This window comes from Meles meles, chromosome 12 (assembly GCF_922984935.1).
Source record: "Meles meles chromosome 12, mMelMel3.1 paternal haplotype, whole genome shotgun sequence".
Classification (NCBI taxonomy): domain Eukaryota; kingdom Metazoa; phylum Chordata; class Mammalia; order Carnivora; family Mustelidae; genus Meles; species Meles meles.
In genome coordinates, this window is record NC_060077.1 from 25980006 (window position 1) to 25986949 (window position 6944).

The following is a 6944-nucleotide window of genomic DNA, read 5'->3' on the forward strand; positions in this document are numbered from 1 at the left end:
GGGCTGGACAGAGAGCATATCCTGGATATTGACCAAGAACAAAGGACAGAGCGGGGATACACCCAGGTCAGAGGGCCTCTGTAGTGCCTGACCCCTATCAGGGGATTAGCCAGTCGCCCTCAGGCCTGCAGGTCTCATCCGCCCTTAGGAGAAGACCGATGAGTGCTAGGGGAGCCAGGGCCTGGGGCAAGTCAGGCAGTTAGCTTTCTCCCTCTGGGAAATGGGATAATAACTATCCAGTTGCCCAAAGCTTCAGAAAGGACTAATCGTGGATTAAATGCAGTTTGGAGTTCTGTGCCAGACTCTTCCCACAGGCCTGTGGGGGCAGGGAGGAGCCCCCTTCAGACATTCGATTTCCATCCTCAGAGCCAATGCTGGTGGGAGGGTAAGCTACATGGAACCTGAGGCTCAGAGAAGCTGAGCAACTTGCCTTGCGTCACACAGCCAGCAAGTGTCAGATTTGGGAGGCGAATCACACCTGGCCCAGAGCCCATTGTCCTGGCCTAAGTGAGGGGTAGATTGACCCCATCTGGGAGGGGATCTTCCGCAGGCAGACCCCAAGTGTTGCTGACTGTGGGTCAAAGCCAAACTTCAAAAGTGAATCTGGCAGAGGAAAGAGCACTGGACAAGGAGTCAGCAGCCCCAGTATGGCCTGGATTGGCTCACTTCCTCTCTCTTTCTGGGTCTCAGTTTGCTCAGTCTCCAAAAGAGGGCTCAAAGGTCTTTCTCTGGGCCCCCAACCCCAAGTGAGTTGTTAACCTTTGTCTTCAAGGACACAAGGGAGTATTCAGCTCTGGGCTAAGCATTAAATTAGTCCCGACATGATACTGTTATTATACCCATTCCCCAGGTAAAGAAACTGAAGTTTGAACTCAGGACATGATTTTCTCAGCCCAGATCTGAACACAATTCTTGACCCCAGGTGTCTTGTAACTGGGTTTATTCCTGACCTGGGAGGAATGCACCCTCTTTCCAGTGCAGAACACTCGGAGGGCAGGAATCGGGCCCTCCATCGCCTCACCGCTCCCTCAGTGTTCATGGGTGCGTGTCAGTCTCCCTGGAGCCCACGCTTGCCCTGAGCAACCACGAGGGAAAGACCCTAACGACCCTCACAGGCTAGAGAGGAAAACTCATGCCTGCTCCACTCCCCCCCCCCCCACCTCCAGGCCATAGCTGAGGTGGTGATCTGCTTAGGCCAGACTCCCCTGACGAGCCCTTGCCTGTGCCATCCAATATGTGAGCTAACGCTCGGTGGATGTGGCTTGTCCAAACCGAAACCCGCTGCAGCTGCAGGGATGAAACACACATGGGATTCCAAAGACTTGTTGCCAAAAAAAAAAAAAAAAAAAAAAAAAAAAAAAATCAAAAATAAATAAATAAAACCTCGGTAATAATCTCTATATTGATTACATGTTGAAATGATAATAGTTTGGCTGTATCTGGTTAAATAAAATCTATTATTAAAATTTATGTCACTTGCTTTTTTAAATTTTTGAATGTGGCTACTAGAAAATTTGAAATAACACATGTGACTCGCATTTGTGGTATTTGTTATATTTCTACTGAAGAGTGCCATGTAGCCTCTGGCCACCAAGACCCCCAGAGGTGGGAAGAGACCCAGAGCTATAGAACTCAGAGGGACCTCAGGGGCCTTGGGTGCTGCCTTTCCTGGGGCAGAAGCAGAAACTGAGGCAAGTGTAGGGCTCTTTCCCCTGACTTACCTGGCCCAGTATCTTCTGTTGCAATCAGATCACCCACTTGTCCACCTGTGCTGCCCACAGTGGCCAGGATGGGGTCTGACTCTCTGGCCTTGTGTCCAGGTCCCGTTCTGTGGCTTCCTACAGGGCCCTGTCTTTTACCCAGTGGCAGCCCTGCCATGCCTACCCCTCCCCCAGAAAGCCAGCCCCTTCCTCCTGGGCCTCTAGTCCCTACCTCAAGGTGATTTGCAGGGTCCATTCCTTGCTAGGTTCCTGAGCCACTGGCCCCTGGACTCGCTGCCCTGGGTTCAAATAGTCATTTGTAAAATGAGGACAGTGATGCTTGCCCCACTGCATTGATGTGGGCATGTTGAAAGTGACACCATGTGCTGTCACTCTCTCTCTCTCTCTCTCTCTCTCTCTCTCTCACACACACACACACACACACACACACACACACACACACACACACAGCTGTCCACCCTGCCTCAGCCTCCCACCCTCTACACCCATGGTCCCATCAGATGCTTCCTTGAGCTGGGCTGGCCACTGCTCATCCCCAGCAAAGGCCTGGAACCTGCTGTCATGGTGTCCCAGTGCGTCCCAGGCTCCATCTACCACCTGATGTATCAGGAGGACCTGCCCATGATTCATACAGTTGTTAGAGCTAGTGGCTTTGGGAAGAGGAGAGACTTCCCAGGTCCAGACCCAGCAGGTGGGTGTGTAACCAGGCCGGCAGGTGAGGGTCGGGGGTTGGGTGGTCACCACGACGACGACTTCCAGCCACAGACTGTCTCCACGCCCCCTTGGACAAGCAGAGAACCAGAGCTCAAGACAAGGATACACAAGATTGTCACCGGCAAGACCCCTTGACTCCCTGAACTCTGGACACTCCTAGAAGCTTCTGCGGAACTCTCCATTTCATCTTTTGGAAACTGATGAAATGCTGGAACAGGGAAAGAAACATTTGAGGACGTTGCCTGTGCAGGGGAATCACAAAGTGACCAATGGTTAGTGTCACTATCATGTTAAAATCCCCCCTCTGAATATTCATCCCAAGCCCTAATATAAGGAGACTGCTTACCCCTGTTCAGCGGAGCACAGTTTTGGAAATTAATCCCCTCCATCTTCTTATTTGCTGCAAATAAAGATCATTTTGAGAGGCAACGCCAACTGGTGTAGTCCGTTTCCACCTGCAGCTCACCAAGGAGCTGACCCCCTTGGGTCGCTAATGAGAGCATCTGTGTGCGTGGGGCTTTGCACACAGTAAGTACTTGTCTCGGTCTGGTTCGCCCCAAGGCAAACTCAGAGACAAGGACTCCAATGCAGGAAGTTTTTTCCAGAGGTGATCCTGGGAAAACCCAAGGAGGGGAGGCAGGAGAGGAGTGAGACGGAAGATGGACGGCAGCTGCACAGGGAGGGCAAGCAAGCAAGTGAGGCAGAGCCCGATCCCTGTGGGGATCAACGGAAGGCAGCATGGACCGGGCACCTCAGAGTTCCCACCTGACGGTTTGAGGATATTTACATGCCAGCTTCTCACGGTCTTGAGTCAAAGGCAGCTCCAGGCACGGTCAATCCTGCAGGCACTGCCGGCCTGCTGGGCGTGTGGCTCTGGAGGGCGGAGAAGGACCTCGGGATGCGGTGAGGCTTTGTTCTAGTTGGAGGCCAAAGGCTTCGTTCTAGCTGGAGGCCAAAGGCTTCGTTCTAGTTGGAGGCCAAAGGCTTCGAGTGCTCTGGGAGCCCCAGACTCTTCCTCCCCATCTGAACAGAGCCTGGAATAGGGAAGCGAAAGGTCTGAGGCCGTGCAGCAGTTGTGTGACCATGGAGATTGTCTGAACTTAGTGCTCACTCAGGACACTGAAGCCCACGTGCCCAGCACCAAGCAGAGCACGCACGTGGACAGTCCAGCTGAGCCCCTGATGGTCTTCCCTTGGTCTTGTGTGGGGGTAACTGGAGTGGATCTGCTCCTCCTGTAGGACCTCCTCAGCACCCCGCGGACCCATAAACTAGAGCTTTAGCCCCTGGGGCAAATGCAGACCACCCTCCCCTGCCGCTTCCCTGGCCCAGGCCCTCCTGTCCCCTCCCCTGCTTCCCCACTCCCAGCTCCTCTGGTCCATCCTCCCGCAGCCTGCCTCCAAGAGCCTTCCCCTGCCCCAAAGCCCCCCTTGGCTCCTTGCTGCCATGGAGAGAAATTGTAAACCCCTGAGCTTGAAGTGCAAATCCATCTGGGGTCCTTCTGGAACTGATTTTTCCTTCTTGTCTTCTTATTCCAGGACCCTTGCCTCTCCACTGTTTCCTGTCCAGCTTTTGCTTCTGCTGTTTCTTCTCCCTGCAATGCCTTTCCTTGCAGTATCATCCTGCATCCAGTATCTGCCTCCCTAAAATCCTATTCCAAATGCCTGCTCTGCTCCTTTTTCTGCTCTGTATTCTTTGCTGGCAATTGAGCCTCCCCTCCCTATACCTCACTGTCCTATACCTCACTGTCCTATACCTCACTGTCCTATACCTCACTGTCATCTGCTCTCCGCCCAGCTGTTGTGAGCCCCTCACAAGTCCCTGCCTTGGGCTCCTTAAGAGGCTGTTCATCTTTGTATATTCCCACCTGAGCACCCATCATGGTACATTGTACACAGAAGGAGCTCAATAACAGCTTATCAAAGACATGATGGCAAGGAAGTTGGCAAGGGCTACCTCTCCTTTCACAGTTTCTCTATTGCTCTCTAGTGCCCCTGGGTTGTCCCCAGCCTGCCCAGGACCTGCCTACTCCCCAGAGTAAGTGTTGCCCAGGGTCCCTGCCTCTGCCGGTCCCTGTCAACTCTTACCTGACCTGCGTTCCATCCCAGCAACACATGACTTTTCACCTTGTGAACACATTCCTGCACTTGCGAGCGTTGGCAGATGGGTTACCTTCCAGTGAATATGAGGGCCCAGTCACTTAAGGCAAGTAGGCTCTGGAATGCCCTCAAGGGAGGAAGAAACTTTCTCTTGCCCTACTGGCTAGAATTTCAAGCGGATTCTGCTCTGAGTGCAGAGCTCTACATGAGGCTCCGTCCTATGACCCTGAAATCATGACCTGAACTGAAATGGAGAATCAGATGCTTCACCAACTGAGCCACCCAGGCACCCTTCTTCTCTTCCCTCCTCCCTTCCATCTACTCCCACCCCCCCCTTCTCTTTCCTTCCTCCCTTCCTTCCTTCCTCCCTCCCTATTTCCTTCCTTCCTTTCCCCTTTAAACATTTATTGAAAACCAACTGTGTGCTGGGCCCTGGTCTGGGTACTAGAGGCTGCTTGTGTCAAGACAAACGCAGATCCTGTCCTGGAGGATCACACCATCAGCGCCTGGCAGACAAGCATCGCTGCAGCTGTGCCCTGGCGAGCGGAACTGAGATGGGGAGCCTGGAGGCCCTAAGCTAGCTTGAGGGCTGGGATGTCGGGGAAGAAGGTCCAGAGGAGGCGGCAGAGCTTGCTTTGGAGTCACTTAGCAATGTTAGGCCTGCAATGGGAAGAACACTTTATGGTAGAGGGAAGAGCCTGTGCGAAGCCACAGACGTGGGCAGTTGCATGGCTTCTCCCCAGGGGTCAGGGGGACCATGGAGCTCTCAGAGCCTAGGATGGCCTCGGGCTACTGCTGGATCACAGGGCCAAGCCTGGGGGAAGGGATCCAGGTGAGGGACAGAGGCCTGATCCAGAGCATGGACCGGGCACAGACCATGAGTGTGTGTCCTGAGGCTGCTGTGTAACAAAGCAGCACAAGCTGGATGGATTTAAAACAACAGACATTTATTCTTTCACAGTTCTGAAGGCTGGAAGGCTGAAATCAAGGTGTCAGCAGAGCCATGTTCCCTCTGAGACTCTGGGTAGAATCCTTCATTGCCTCTTCTTAGCTTCTGGAGGTCACTGTTGACCCTTGGCATTCCTTGGCTTGTAACTGCCTCACGCCAATCTCGGCCTGTCTTCACATGGCGTTGTCCCTGTGAAGGGACACATGACATTGCCACTTCTTAGAAGGATACCAGCCGTTTGGGATTAGGACCCACCCTAATGACTTCATCTTTACTTGGTTACATGTACAAAGACCCTATTTCCAAATAAGTTCAGTCATAGGGAAGTGGGGGTTAGGGTTTCAACCTATCTTTCTAGGGGTTACAATTCATCCCATAACAGAGAGGAACAGGTAGTTCCACTGAATTTCTCCCAGGGCACAATCATGACCCTCGCCCTGGCTTTCACCTGTAGGCCCAGGCCTAACCATGGGTGCCCCCAGCCCCTGGCCGCGGTGAACCTCGTGACGGGCTAAAACCAAATTTGGTACCATGGCGCCCTCTGCTGTCCAGGGGTGGCAAGAGCAGTGTGGCTCCTGGAGATTAAGCAGCTCTGCCCCTTGGAGACTTCATACATTTCCAACCATTGAGAAGACCTCCATCCCGAGGCTGAGGTGGCCAACTAGAAGGCACCGAAGGTCTGGAGGCTGCAAGCACCAGCCCTTGGTGTCTGACTGACCTGGGTTTGCATCCTGCCTCTATGGCTGCATGGCTGGTTGACCCTGGGCTTGTTGCTCAGTTTCTCTATGTTTTGGTCGCATCCTCAGGAGAGCAAAGGGGATTGTTCATGCTCCCATGGGGCACAGAACTGAGCACAAAGTGCCTGCTCATATCAGTCAACTACTCATTGTTAAAATATTAATTATGTTAATAAATGAGTTAATAACTGTAATGTTCTTAAAACAAACCAGGCCGATAGTAAATGCTAATGGAGCAATTTATATTCTTGCCATCTACTATTTGCCAGATTTATTCTCCTTGGATCCCTAAGGGCTTAGAAGTGCCAACATTAATAATAAATAATTAGATGGGCATATAATATTATTATCGGTATTTATAAGCCATTAAGGGTCCAAGGAAATAAAATTAGGAGGTTCCACAAGCCCAAGATGTATTTTATTACACTAAATCATATTTCTCTTTGACAAATAAAATGTGTGTTGGGGGAAGATTATCTCATAAATTTGGAGTCAATAATATCTTGGCTATTCTTTCTTTCTTTCTTTCTCTCTCTCTTGGCTATTTTTCCTTCCTTCCTTCCACTTAGTTCTTTCCATATGAATTGAATAAAACCTTCAAAATTGTCCTTATTTCTTGCTGCAAAGAACTTTAGGAGGGTTCAGGCGGTGACTCCAGGGGACTGATGAGTTCAAAACTCCCCCAGGCTGACCAACCATCCTGGTTGCCTAGGACTAAGGAGTTTCT

At 51.7% G+C, this 6944-nt stretch overlaps 1 long non-coding RNA gene across 1 annotated transcript; it reads right to left on the bottom strand.

The window, feature by feature from the left end:
- Positions 1-1431: 1431 nt before the first annotated feature.
- Positions 1432-3554, bottom strand: LOC123953942. The gene is made up of 3 exons (XR_006820997.1): positions 3201-3554; positions 2782-2835; positions 1432-2677 (listed from the first exon to the last, which is right to left on the bottom strand). It is a non-coding gene; the product is annotated as an uncharacterized LOC123953942 (long non-coding RNA).
- Positions 3555-6944: the final 3390 nt, after the last annotated feature.